The 15,558-nt window shown below is 45.4% G+C and overlaps 1 protein-coding gene across 1 annotated transcript in view; it reads right to left on the bottom strand.

The window, feature by feature from the left end:
- LOC138674856 (olfactory receptor 2D2-like) overlaps nt 1-15,558 on the bottom strand; it is a 157,633-nt gene that overhangs the window by 119,055 nt on the left and 23,020 nt on the right. The window lies entirely within an intron of this gene.

Below are 15,558 nucleotides of genomic sequence, written 5' to 3' on the forward strand. Positions count from 1 at the left end.
AGACCAATATTGCTTGGGGAGAGAGGATAGATCTGCGGGTTCCTCTGTAGTAGCAACCTGAACGCACTCCCTCTGACACCTACCCCCACAAGATTCACCCCATCACAGAATTCTGCCTGAGGACCACTCGATATGAGGAGAGTGGTACCGTAGCCAAGGTATCCCCAACAAGACCTCATCAATCCCCTCAGGAATGACGAGCAGAGATATAATCTCCTGATGGGATGGCGACATGGACAGAGTAAAAGGGATGGTCTGGTGTGTTATCTGTGAGGGCAGTGTCGACCCATTCACCACTCGTACCGTTATTGGTTGAGCTAGCATAACCAGGGGTATTGCGTGACGTTGGGCGAAGGCAGAAGACATAAAATTGCCCTCCACCCCAGAATCCACGCAGATCTCTACCGAGTGGGAGGATGAGCCTACAGTAATTGTCCCCTTAAAGGACAATTTGGAGGCAAATGTCGCCATGTCTAGTGTACCTCCACCTACTACCACTAGACGCTGACGTTTCCTCGACCGCTGGGGACATCTTGTGGCAAGATGTCCTGACTGCTGGCAAACATGACAGACCTTGAGTGCACAAGCGGTCCGGGACTTAGATCCCGCTCGTGACACTTCCATGGCCTCATGTGACTCAGGAACCTGGACCGGAGATTCCAGAGGTTTGGCGAAGGTGGGAGCCAGCCGAAACCTCTGCCTACACTGGGCTCTCTCTAACCTCCGCTCATTAAAACGGAGGTCAATACGTGTAGAGACAATTATTAACTCTTCCAGTGTGGCAGGAATCTCCCTAGTGGCCAGAGCATCCTTCACGTGATCAGCCAGCCCCCTCCAAAATATGGGGATAAGGGCTTTATCCGACCACTCCAGCTCAGAAGCTAAAGTGCGGAACTGGACGGCAAAATGGCTGACCAAGGACTCACCCTGAGTTAATGCCAGCAGTTGGAGCGCCGTGTCATGGGTGACTTGAGGTCCTAAAAAGACCTGTTTCAGAGTGCTCAGGAACAGCGGAGCACTCTGCACCACATGATCGCTACGCTCCCACAGCGGCATACCCCATTCCAATGCCCTGTCCGACAAGAGAGACACAATAAATCCCACCTTAGCCCGCTCTGTGGGAAAACGTGCAGCCAGGAGCTCGAGGTGAATAGAGCACTGACTCACGAATCCCCTACAAGATATGTTATCTCCAGAAAATTTTTCTCGCAGCGGGAGGCGAGATAATATCGGAACAGGGGTGGCAGTAAACAAGGTTGCTACAGCCACGCTAGCAGCCTGTACAGCAACTGCGGTAACATCCACAGCTGAGGTTGAGCTCTCGAGAGCCGCCAACCTACCCTCCAGCTGCTGGATATACCGCAAGGAAGGCTGAGTATCCACCATTTACTAACCAGACCATGGCGCTAGTAGTCTGTTAGGGCTAGCGGAACGCACTGAGTAAATATAGATGTTTTTATTGCTATTGGTGCGTTCGCAGCCCTGGGTCCACCGTGCAGGAGAACCTGCTGCTAGCAAACGGCAGCACTATATGGCGTGCGGCCATGCGAGCCTTAAATAGTTGCAGCACGTAAAGGACCTTCCTAGAAGGACCAATGAGAGGCTGCCACAGAGCTTGAGTACCTACAGGACCTTCCTGAAGGACCAATGACCTTAGCTGCAGAATCTGATCATGTTAACCTCGATCTCCACTGAGAGATCTTACTCTGGGCATGCTCAGAACGAGAAAAGCAGGACTTAGTCCCAGAAGGGTCTGCTCGCTGCTGCCCAGCACTGACTCCAATGGCAGAAGCAGAAAAAGCAGCAGTAACTCTTTGTACAGAGTCAGACTGAGCGAGACTCTGGGACCGACGTCTCCGCTGAGAAGGCTCCACTGCGGCAGGAGAAGAATGGGAGACTGCAGCGGAGATGTCCCGAGATTCCCCCTGTGCAGAGGTGGGAACTCAACCCCTAACAAATGGCATCTTCATGTTTAGAATCTGCCATCTTAGTAAAGGGAAATTGGCCAACACAATAGCAGCCTCCATTGGTAAGGAGTGGAAATGCAGCACATTTGTAAAGGTGAACAATATCAGCCACTGGTGGTCAATCTGCAGAAGAACAGCAGGAATCATCTTGTAAAAAAACTAGACCTCAAAAACAAACCGTTAGACCTGGTCATTGAACAGTTAATATTTATTTTGTAAATCATTAGCTTTCCTAAGATGACTTTTGCAGTTCTCCATAGAACTTTATGATCAGTGAATTCAGAGGTGACCTCCAAATTGAGATTTTTGAGCATTAATAATGGGTTCAGGGAGAGAGAGGATGGATTTCTCTGATAAGAAATGTTATAAAGTTTTTGTTCATTTTTTCACGTGACTGATGAAAAAAATAGAACAATGTTTACTCTTTAAGGTGTTAATCACTCATGAAATCCTGCTCATCCTCAGAGGATGACACTTTCCTCAAGGGCTTCCTTTCCCTACTCATATAAGGCAGAATATCATCCATTGCACCTTGGACTTTCTTTCAGAGCATCTTGATATCTAAGAAGCTTTAGAGCTTGTTTCCTTCCATTTTCTCTCAATTCCTTCTTATCCCTGGTGATAATAACTATTTGTAAGTAGTTTCCATTGTGGAACCATTAATTATTTCTTCAAGGATGATAATTTAACTGATGGACGCTCCTAAATGTGATATTTGATTCATCTTTACGAATGCTGAGTGTCGTCTACCTTGAGTCACTGTCTCAATATTACTTTGCAGGCTGTAATAGGTAAGAGTGGCCACTTGCTCAGAAATTTCCGGTATATAAAATATACTTTCAAAAGACTTTATTAGCTGACTATGGTAGATGGTATTGTTGACTCGTTATTACCAGTGTCTGAGCTAAAGACAGAAATCGTTGTGCTCATGCTCCACCACTATGTTTCTGCATTTTGTCACATCTATCGTACATCATTTTTTAATCTTACTTCTATGATTTTCGTTCTTTGAGGTATTTTTCTTATAGAAATTTTATTATGTGGAGCTGAACTTTAAATTGTATTTTTTGTCAAATTTATTATGGTGACTTCTATTATATTTATCATTAAAATGCATCTTTATGAAGGATACGTTCTTATTCTATATGTGCTACTCTTGTTAGGGAAAGTGTTATTATAGTTTTCTATAGTACAGTGTGTTACATTATATCTATTTTGGATGTTTGATCTTTATATTACTGCATGCTCTACAAACAGTATATATCTACATTATGCTACAAGTAAGTTACTGAAACTATATTCTTTTATCAAAATCTTCATTGTAAAGAAAATGGAGAGTCGCAATGTTACTACAATCACCCTCCTTGGATTTCCAGACCTTCGTGGCTTCAGAATTACATTTTTTCTCTTCGTCCTCATGATTTATATCACAACAATCTGTGGGAACCTCTTGGTAATCATTGTGGTATCAAACAGCAAGAGCCTCCACTGTCCCATGTACTTCTTCCTGGCACAACTGACGACTTTGGACATCATGGTGACCTCCGATGTTGTGCCTTACATGCTCCACGTGGTTCTGCACAATGGTTCTTCCATGCTGCTTTCACAATGTCTCATACAGTTTTTTTTCTTTAGTTCTTTTGAGTCTTCAGAATGTCTTCTTTTGACTGTGATGTCCTATGACAGATATCTGGCTATATGTCACCCCCTGCACTATTCTTCTAAAATGAGCCCCATGTTTTGCTCGATATTTGTGGTTGTAGCCTGGTTCTCCGGTTTTATAATAACATCGGTTCAGACAATAAACCTCTCTCGGCTCCAGTTCCCAAGGTCAAATATCATTGATCACTTTTTTTGTGAACTTGATCCCATAATACAATTGTCTACATCAAACACTTTATACATTGAAACTGTGAAAATCTACCTCTGTGTTCCTGTAATTCTGCTCCCGTTCCTTATGATTGTGGTCTCCTATGGTTACATTGTCCATGCCATCCTCAGAATGCAGTCTGCTGTAGGACAGAAAGCCTTTACAACCTGCGGATCTCATTTGATGGTGGTTTTTATATTTTTTGGATCACTGATCTGTATTTATTTGGTCCCGATAAATGGGAACACTATCAACGTACGTAAACTCTTTTCCTTATTTTACACCGCGCTGACTCCCCTTATAAACCCCATCATATACTGTCTTAGAAACGCTGACATTAAGAATGCATTTATGACTTTTCGGAAGAGAACAATAAAATAAGAACATCCTAAAAAACAAAGAATATTTTAAAATTTGGAACAGGAAATCTGTATTTACTAGAGGAGTCAGAACAGGACATATGAATGCCCAAGTATAAAAAGAAAAATGTGGGACAGATTCCATCTGAAACTTACATATTCTCCATGATAAATGTAAAATGATCTCAAGCTGTATTCTTAAATTCTTCCACAGCAACAGCTATTATTCATAGTGAGCTAAAGTAGGAAAATATTTGATAAGAACATCCCTGGTGTGCCAGTAAATTGTTGTAGAGTTGAAAGTTATTATCTAAAGTATGTTAGGTGCCGAGTTTCCGCCTCTGCACAGGGGGAATCTCAAACCATCTCCGCTGCAGTCTCCCATTCTTCTCCAGCCGCTGTGGAGTCTGCTCAGCGGAGACGTCGGTCCCAGCGTCTAGCTCAGGCTGATACTGGATGACTGGTTACTACTGCCCTTCCAGGCTCTGTCCTTGTAGCCAGCAGTGTTCGGCAGCGAGCAGGTCTTTCTGGGACTAAGTTCTGCTTTGCCTTACTGAGCATGCTCACGGGACGACCTCCCATTGGAGGTCGGGGGTCACATGCTCAGGTCCTGTTGCGGCTCTTATTGGTTCATCTGGAAGGTCTTGTAGCATTGCTCCTATAAAAGGTTCCCATGGCCGCTCGGCCATGCGCTAGAATACCCTTGAAATCGTGTGTGTGTTGATGAGTGAAAGTCGTTCTTTAATCATCCCCTCCCTTGTTTATGACTGCTCGCATAAGGTGGATGTCTGATATCTAGCACCCGGCTGAGCTATCAGCAATAAACACACATAACAGCGTCTAATTGCTGTGACCGCCAGTGCGGCGCCGTGCGCTAATAAAGCACTTTTTGTTATGATCTGGTGGCCTAGGAGCAGCATGAGACGTACTCTGGAGAAGGTGGTACCTTTACTGACCGCAAACCCCGAACTAGCAGCGCAACTATAAGTAGCCGTGGGGGGTACCTAACACTCCCTAGACCCCTCGACACAGCCTAAGAACTAACTACTCCTAAAGACAGAAACGGGAAAATTATCTTGCCTCAGAGAAAATCCCCAAAGGATAGACACCCGCCCACAAATATTGACTGTGAAAGGAGAGGGAAATTACATACACAGACATGAAATCAGGATTTAGCATAGGAGGCCATACTAGCTAAAAAGGAAGAATAGGACAGAGTACTATGCGGTCAGTATTAAAACACTAGAAAATATCCACCACAGAAAATACAAAACACCAGATCTGACTAAAGACATGGAGGGTATATCTGCATCTCCAGAGACAAAGCTAGGCTGCAAAAAATCTTTCACAGACAAAGCTGGACAAAACAAAACAAGAAAATGCACAGACTATTAGGTCCACAGCAGGTGGACAGCAAAAACAAGGCCAGAACTTATCTTTGAAGAAATGAACAGCAGACCAGGAGAGACCAAGTATGGATGTGAATCCTCCAAAAACAATGGACAACTGTTATGAAAGGCAATTCAGTATCACAATGGACATGGAGATCAGAGCACATACAGTGATCTGACAATAACCCAAAATAATAGAACGAGCTCTGAGACGTGGGAACTCTGCAGACCGCAATCCCTGATCCTCTCCAAACACAACTAGAGGCAGCCGTGGATTGCGCCTAACGCTACATATGCAACTCGGCACAGCCTGAGAAACTAACTTGCCTGAAGATAGAAAAAATAAGCCTACCTTGCCTCAGAGAAATGCCCCAAAGGAAAAGGCAGCCCCCCACATATAATGACTGTGAGTAAGATGAAAAGACAAACGTAGGGATGAAATAGATTCAGCAAAGTGAGGCCCGATATTCTAGACAGAACGAGGATAGGAAAGATAACTTTGCGGTCTACACAAAACCCTAAAGAAAACCACGCAAAGGGGCAAAAAGACCCTCCGTACCGAACTAACGGCACGGAGGTACACCCTTTGCGTCCCAGAGCTTCCAGCAAAACAAATAGACAAGCTGGACAGAAAAAATAGCAACAAATAGCAATGAAGCACTTAGCTATGCAGAGCAGCAGGCCACAGGAATGATCCAGAGAAACACAAGTCCAACACTGGAACATTGACAGGAAGCATGAATCAAAGCATTAGGTGGGGTTAAGTAGAGAAGCACCTAACGACCTCACCAGATTACCTGAGGGAGGAAACTCAGAAGCAGTAGTACCAGTTTCCTCCACAAACGGAAGCTCCCAGAGAGAATCAGCCGAAGTACCACTTGTGACCACAGGAGAGAGCTCTGCCACAGAATTCACAACAGATAACTGGCACTAACTAAAGGATAAAGCAGGACTTAAATAACCCAGCCCAAATTGCAAAAAATGGATACACCTGATAAATTCTGCGATCCAACTACAGCAGCACTACCACTCATAACCGCCGGAGGGAGCCCAAGAGCAGAATTCACAACAGTACCCCCCCTTGAGGAGGGGTCACCGAACCCTCACCAGAGCCCCCAGGCCGATCAGGACGAGCCAAATGAAAGGCACGAACCAAATCGTCAGCATGAACATCAGAGGCAACAACCCAAGAATTATCCTACTGGCCATAACCCTTCAATTTGACCAGATACTGAAGCTTCCGCCTAGAAAAACGAGAATCCAAAATCTTCTCAACCACATACTCCAACTCCCCATCAATCAACACCGGGGCCGGAGGATCAGCAGAGGGAACAACGGGCACCACATACTTCCGCAACAAAGATCTATGGAACACATTATGGATGGAAAAAGAGGCTGGAAGGGCCAAACGAAAAGACACCGGATTGATAATCTCAGAAATCCTATAAGGACCAATAAACCGAGGCTTGAACTTAGGGGAAGAAACCTTCATAGGAACATGACGGGAAGACAACCAGACCAAATCCCCAACCCGAAGCCGGGAACCAACACACCGAAGACGGTTAGCAAAACGCTGAGCCTCCTCCTGAGACAACACCAAATTGTCCACCACATGAGCCCAAATCCGCTGCAGCCTGTCAACCACTGAATCCACACCAGGACAATCAGAAGGCTCAACCTGCCCTGAAGAAAAACGAGGATGAAAACCAAAATTACAAAAAAAAGGTGAAACCAAGGTAGCAGAACTAGCCCGATTATTAAGGGCAAACTCGGCCAATGGCAAGAACGCCACCCAATCATCCTGATCAGCAGACACAAAGCATCTAAAGTCTGATTAGTTCGCTCCGTCTGGCCATTTGTCTGAGGATGAAATGCGGAAGAAAAAGACAAATCAATGCCCAGCCTAGCACAAAAGGCCCGCCAAAACCTAGAAACAAACTGGGAACCTCTATCGGACACAATATTCTCCAGGATGCCATGCAAACGAACCACATGCTGAAAAAACAACGGAACCAAATCAGAAGAAGAAGGCAATTTAGGCAAAGGCACCAAATGAACCATCTTAGAAAACCGGTCACAAACCACCCAGATAACCGACATCCTCTGGGAAACCGGAAGATCTGAAATAAAATCCATAGAAATATGCGTCCAAGGTCTCTCAGGGACCGGCAAAGGCAGAAGCAACCCACTAGCACGGGAACAGCAAGGCTTAGCCCGCGCACAAATCACACAGGACTGCACAAAAGAACGCACATCCCGCGACAAAGAAGGCCACCAAAAGGACCTACCAACCAAATCTCTGGTACCAAAAATCCCAGGATGGCCAGCCAACACAGAACAATGAACCTCAGAAATCATTTTACTAGTGCATCTATCAGGAACAAACAGTTTCCCCACTGGACAGCGGTCAGGTTTATTAGCCTGAAATTCCTGAAGAACCCGTCGTAAATCAGGGGAGATGGCAGAAAGAATCACCCCTTCCTTCAGAATGCCGACCGGCTCAAGAACCCCAGGGCAATCAGGAAAAAAACTCCTAGAGAGGGCATCCGCCTTAACATTCTTAATACCAGGAAGGTACGAGACCACAAAATCAAAACGGGAGAAAAATAGGGACCATCGAGCCTGTCTAGGATTCAGTCGTTTGGCAGACTCGAGGTAAATCAGATTCTTATGATCGGTCAAGACCACAATACGGTGCTTGGCCCCCTCAAGCCAATGACGCCACTCCTCAAATGCCCACTTCATAGCCAACAACTCCCGATTGCCGACATCATAATTGCATTCCGCAGGCGAAAACTTGCAGAACAAGTTTCCTTGATGAAACCGTGTGCCTTCTTTTCTCGGAAGTAACATAGTAACATAGTTAGTAAGGCCGAAAAAAGACATTTGTCCATCCAGTTCAGCCTATATTCCATCATAATAAATCCCCAGATCTACGTCCTTCTACAGAACCTAATAATTGTATGATACAATATTGTTCTGCTCCAGGAAGACATCCAGGCCTCTCTTGAACCCCTCGACTGAGTTCGCCATCACCACCTCCTCAGGCAAGCAATTCCAGATTCTCACTGCCCTAACAGTAAAGAATCCTCTTCTATGTTGGTGGAAAAACCTTCTCTCCTCCAGACGCAAAGAATGCCCCCTTGTGCCCGTCACCTTCCTTGGTATAAACAGATCCTCAGCGAGATATTTGTATTGTCCCCTTATATACTTATACATGGTTATTAGATCGCCCCTCAGTCGTCTTTTTTCTAGACTAAATAATCCTAATTTCGCTAATCTATCTGGGTATTGTAGTTCTCCCATCCCCTTTATTAATTTTGTTGCCCTCCTTTGTACTCTCTCTAGTTCCATTATATCCTTCCTGAGCACCGGTGCCCAAAACTGGACACAGTACTCCATGTGCGGTCTAACTAGGGATTTGTACAGAGGCAGTATAATGCTCTCATCATGTGTATCCAGACCTCTTTTAATGCACCCCATGATCCTGTTTGCCTTGGCAGCTGCTGCCTGGCACTGGCTGCTCCAGGTAAGTTTATCATTAACTAGGATCCCCAAGTCCTTCTCCCTGTCAGATTTACCCAGTGGTTTCCCATTCAGTGTGTAATGGTGATATTGATTCCTTCTTCCCATGTGTATAACCTTACATTTATCATTGTTAAACCTCATCTGTCACCTTTCAGCCCAAGTTTCCAACTTATCCAGATCCATCTGTAGCAGAATACTATCTTCTCTTGTATTAACTGCTTTACATAGTTTTGTATCATCTGCAAATATCGATATTTTACTGTGTAAACCTTCTACCAGATCATTAATGAATATGTTGAAGAGAACAGGTCCCAATACTGACCCCTGCGGTACCCCACTGGTCACAGCGACCCAGTTAGAGACTATACCATTTATAACCACCCTCTGCTTTCTATCACTAAGCCAGTTACTAACCCATTTACACACATTTTCCCCCAGACCAAGCATTCTCATTTTGTGTACCAACCTCTTGTGCGGCACGGTATCAAACGCTTTGGAAAAATCGAGATATACCAATACGAATAAGATTATATGCCCCTCGAAGGTCAATCTTAGTAAACCAGCTAGCCCCCTTAATCCTAGCAAACAAATCAGTAAGCAAAGGCAAAGGGTATTGAAATTTAACCCCTTCATGACCCAGCCTATTTTGACCTTAATGACCTGGCCGTTTTTTGCAATTCTGATCAGTGTCCCTTTATGAGGTAATAACTCAGGAACGCTTCAACGGATCCTAGCGGTTCTGAGATTGTTTTTTCGTGACATATTGGGCTTCATGTTAGTGGTAAATTTAGGTCAATAAATTCTGCGTTTATTTGTGATAAAAACGGAAATTTGGCGAAAATTTTGAAAATTTCGCAATTTTCACATTTTGAATTTTTATTCTGTTAAACCAGAGAGTTATGTGACACAAAATAGTTAATAAATAACATTTCCCACATGTCTACTTTACACCAGCACAATTTTGGAAACAAAATTTTTTTTTGCTAGGAAGTTATAAGGGTTAAAATTTGACCAGCGATTTCTCATTTTTACAACGAAATTTACAAAACCATTTTTTTTAGGGACCACCTCACATTTGAAGTCAGTTTGAGGGGTCTATATGGCTGAAAATACCCAAAAGTGACACCATTCTAAAAAATGCACCCCTCAAGGTGCTCAAAACCACATTCAAAAAGTTTTTTAACCCTTCAGGTGCTTCACAGCAGCAGAAGCAACATGGAAGGAAAAAATGAACATTTAACTTTTTAGTCACAAAAATTATCTTTTAGCAACATTTTTTTTATTTTCCCAATGGTACAAGGAGAAACTGAACCACGAAAGTTGTTGTCCAATTTGTCCTGAGTACGCTGATACCTCATATGTGGGGGTAAACCACTGTTTGGGCGCACGGCAGGGCTTGGAAGGGAAGGAGCGCCATTTGACTTTTTGAATGAAAAATTGGCTCCACTCTTTAGCGGACACCATGTCACGTTTGGAGAGCCCCCGTGTGCCTAAAAATTGGAGCTCCCCCACACGTGACCCCATTTTGGAAACTAGACGCCCCAAGGAACTTATCTAGATGCATAGTGAGAACTTTGAACCCCCGGGGGCTTCACAAATTGATCCGTAAAAATGAAAAAGTACTTTTTTTTCACAAAAAAATTCTTTTAGCCTCAATTTTTTTCATTTTCACATGGGCAACAGGATAAAATGGATCCTAAAATTTGTTGGGCAATTTCTCATGAGTACACCGATACCTCACATGTGGGGGTAAACCACTGTTTGGGCACATGGTAAGGTTCGGAAGGGAAGGAGCGCCATTTGACTTTTTGAATGAAAAATTATCTCCATCGTTAGCGGACACCATGTCGTGTTTGGAGAGCCCCCGTGTGCCTAAACATTGGAGCTCCCCCACAAATGACCCCATTTTGGAAACTAGACCCCCCAAGGAACTTATCTAGATGCATATTGAGCACTTTAAACCCTCAGGTGCTTCACAAATTGATCTGTAAAAATGAAAAAGTACTTTTTTTTTTCACAAAAAAATTATTTTCGCCTCAGTTTTTCATTTTCACATGGGCAATAGGATAAAAAGAATCCTAAAATTTGTTGGGCAATTTCTCCCGAGTACGCCGATACCTCATATGTGGGGGTAAACCACTGTTTGGGCACACGGCAGGGCTCGGAAGGGAAGGCGCGCCATTTGACTTTTTGAATGGAAAATTAGCTCCAATTGTTAGCGGACACCATGTCGCGTTTGGAGAGCCCCTGTGTGCCTATGCATTGGAGCTCCCCCACAAGTGACCCCATTTTGGAAACTAGACCCCCCAAGGAACTTATCTAGATGCATATTGAGCACTTTAAACCCCCAGGTGCTTCACAGAAGTTTATAATGCAGAGCCATGAAAATAAAAAATAATTTTTCTTTCCTCAAAAATGATTTTTAGCCTGGAATTTCCTATTTTGCCAAGGGTAATAGGAGAAATTGGACCGCAAATGTTGTTGTCCAGTTTGTCCTGAGTACGCTGATACCCCATATGTGGGGGTAAACCACTGTTTGGGCGCACGGCAGGGCTCGGAAGGGAAGGCACGCCAATTGGCTTTTTAAATGGAAAATTAGCTCCAATCATTAGCGGACACCATGTCACGTTTCGAGAGCCCCTGTGTGCCTAAACATTGGAGATCCCCCACATATGACCCCATTTTGGAAACTAGACCCCCAAAGGAACTAATCTAGATGTGTGGTGAGGACTTTGAACTTCCAAGTGCTTCACAGAAGTTTATAACGCAGAGCCATGAAAATAAAATAAAAATTTTATTTTCTCTAAAATGATTTTTTAGCCTGCAATTTATTATTTTCCCAAGGGTAACAGGAGAAATTTGACCGCAAAAGTTGTTGTACAGTTTCTCCTGAGTACGCTGATACCCCATATGTGGGGGTAAACCACAGTTTGGGCACATGTCGGGGCTCAGAAGGGAAGTAGTGACTTTTGAAATGCAGACTTTGATGGAATGGTCTGCGGGCGTCACGTTGCGTTTGCAGAGCCCCTGGTGTGCCTAAACAGTAGAAACCCCCCACAAGTGACCCCATTTTGGAAACTAGACCCCGAAAGGAACTTATCTAGATGTGAGGTGAGCACTTTGAACCCCCAAGTGCTTCACAGAAGTTTATAACACAGAGCAGTGAAAATAATAAATACGTTTTCTTTCCTCAAAAATAATTTTTTAGCCCAGAATTTTTTATTTTCCCAAGGGTTACAGGAGAAATTGGACCCCAAAAGTTGTTGTCCAGTTTCTCCTGAGTACGCTGATACCCCATATGTGGGGGTAAACCACTGTTTGGGCACACGTCGGGGCTCAGAAGGGAAGTAGTGACTTTTGAAATGCAGACTTTGATGGAATGGTCTGCGGGCGTCACGTTGCGTTTGCAGAGCCCCTGGTGTGCCTAAACAGTAGAAACCCCCCACAAGTGACCCCATTTTGGAAACTAGACCCCCCCAAGGAACTTATCTAGATATGTGGTGAGCACTTTGAACCCCCAAGTGCTTCACAGACGTTTACAACGCAGAGCCGTGAAAATAAAAAATCATTTTTCTTTCCTCAAAAATGATGTTTTAGCAAGCAATTTTTTATTTTCTCAAGGGTAACAGGAGAAATTGGACCCCAGTAATTGTTGCCCAGTTTGTCCTGAGTACGCTGATACCCCATATGTGGGGGTAAACCACTGTTTGGGCACATGTCGGGGCTCGGAAGTCAAGTAGTGACGTTTTGAAATGCAGACTTTGATGGAATGGTCTGCGGGCGTCACGTTGCGTTTGCAGAGCCCCTGGTGTGCCTAAACAGTAGAAACCCCCCACAAGTGACCCCATTTTGGAAACTAGACCCCCCAAGGAACTTATCTAGATATGTGGTGAGCACTTTGAACCCCCAAGTGCTTCACAGACGTTTACAACGCAGAGCCGTGAAAATAAAAAATCATTTTTCTTTCCTCAAAAATGATGTTTTAGCAAGCAATTTTTTATTTTCTCAAGGGTAACAGGAGAAATTGGACCCCAGTAATTGTTGCCCAGTTTGTCCTGAGTACACTGATACCCCATATGTGGGGGTAAACCACTGTTTGGGCACACGTCGGGGCTCGGAAGGGAAGGAGCACCATTTGACTTTTTGAATACGAGATTGGCTGGAATCAATGGTGGCGCCATGTTGCGTTTGGAGACCCCCTGATGTGCCTAAACAGTGGAAACCCCTCAATTCTAACGCCAACACACCCCTAACCCTTATCCCAACTGTAGCCGTAACCCTAACCACAACCCTAACCCCAACACACCCCTAACCCTAACCACAACCCTAATTCCAACCCAACCCTAACCCTAAGGCTATGTACCCACGTTGCGGATTCGTGTGAGATTTTTCCGCACCATTTTTGAAAAATCCGCGGGTAAAAGGCACTGCGTTTTACCTGCGGATTTACTGCGGATTTCACCTGCGGATTCCTATTGAGGAATAGGTGTAAAACGCTGCGGAATCCGCACAAAGAATTGACATGCTGCGGAAAATACAACGCAGCGTTTTCGTGCGGTATTTTCCGCACCATGGGCACAGCGGATTTGGTTTTCCATAGGTTTACATGGTACTGTAAACCTGATGGAACACTGCTGCGGTTCCGCAGCGGCCAATCCGCTGCGGATCCGCAGCCAAATCCGCACCGTGTGCACATAGCCTAATTCTAAAGGTATGTGCACACGCTGCGGAAAACGCTGCGGATCCGCAGCAGTTTCCCATGAGTTTACATTTCAATGTAAACCTATGGGAAACAAAAATCGCTGTACACATGCTGCGGAAAAACTGCACGGAAACGCAGCGGTTTACATTCCGCAGCATGTCACTTCTTTCTGCGGATTCCACAGCGGTTTTACAACTGCTCCAATAGAAAATCGCAGTTGTAAAACCGCAGTGAAATGCGCAGAAAAACCGCGGTAAATCTGCCATAAATCCGCAGCGGTTTAGCACTGCGGATTTATCAAATCCGCTGCGGAAAAATCCGCAGAGGACCAGAATACGTGTGCACATATCGAAACCCTAACCCTACCCCTACCCCTAACCCTACCCCTAACCCTACCCCTAACCCTAACCCTACCCCTACCCCTACCCCTAACCCTACCCCTAACCCTACCCCTACCCCTAACCCTACCCCTACCCCTAACCCTACCCCTAACCCTAACCCTAACCCTAGTTCTAACTCCAACCTTAGTGGAAAAAAAAAAAAATTCTTTATTTTATTATTGTCCCTATCTATGGGGGACAAATGGGGGGGGGTCATTTACTGTTTTTTTATTTTGACCACTGTGATAGATTATATCACAGTGATCAAAATTCACATTGGAACGAATCTGCCGGCCGGCAGATTCGGCGGGCGCACTGCGCATGCGCCCGCCATTTTGGAACATTGCGGCGCTCGGGGAAGAAGACGGACGGACCCCGCCAGGATCGGTAAGTATAAGGGGGGGAGATCAGGGCACAGGGGGGGGAGATCAGGGCACGGGGGGGCGTCGGAGCACGGGGGGGGAGGGATCGGAGCATGGGGGAGAGTGATCGGTGTGCGGGCGGGTGGATCGGTGTGCAGGGGGGGTGGATCGGTGTGCAGGGGGGGTGGATCGGAGCACGGGGGGGGATCGGAGTGCGGGGGGGTTTGATTGGAGCACGGGGGGTGTGATTGGAGCACGGGGGGAGCGGACAGGAGGACGGGGGAGCGGAGCACAGGACGGAGGGGAGCGGGCCACAGATCGGGGGGCTGGGGGGGCGATCGGAGGAGTGGGGTGGGGGCACATTAGTATTTCCAGCCATGGCCGATGATATTTCAGCATCGGCCATGGCTGGATTGTAATATTTCACCATTTTTTTAGGTGAAATATTACAAATCGCTCTGATTGGCAGTTTCACTTTCAACAGCCAATCAGAGCGATCGTAGCCACGAGGGGGTGAAGCCACCCCCCCTGGGCTAAACTACCACTCCCCCTGTCCCTGCAGATCGGGTGAAATGGGAGTTAACCCTTTCACCCGGCCTGCAGGGACGCGATCTTTCTGTGACACAGCATATGCGTCACAGGTCGGATTGGCACCGACTTTCATGACGCATACGCTGTGTCACAGGTCGGGAAGGGGTTAACCATGATCTTATTTAAGAGGCGATAATCAATACACGGTCTCAAGGAGCCATCCTTCTTGGCAACAAAAAAAAAACCTGCTCTCAATGGTGAAGAAGATGGCCGAATATGCCCCTTCTCCAAAGACTCCTTAATATAGCTCCGCATGGCGGGAAGTTCTGGCACAGACAGGTTGAAAAGTCGACCCTTAGGGAACTTACAACCTGGAATCAAGTCAATAGCACAATCACAGTCCCTATGCGGTGGAAGGGAACTGGATTTAGGCTCATCGAATACATCCTGGAAATCTGACAAAAACTC

The sequence above is a fragment of the Ranitomeya imitator genome, chromosome 4, assembly GCF_032444005.1.
Source record: "Ranitomeya imitator isolate aRanImi1 chromosome 4, aRanImi1.pri, whole genome shotgun sequence".
NCBI lineage: Eukaryota > Metazoa > Chordata > Amphibia > Anura > Dendrobatidae > Ranitomeya > Ranitomeya imitator.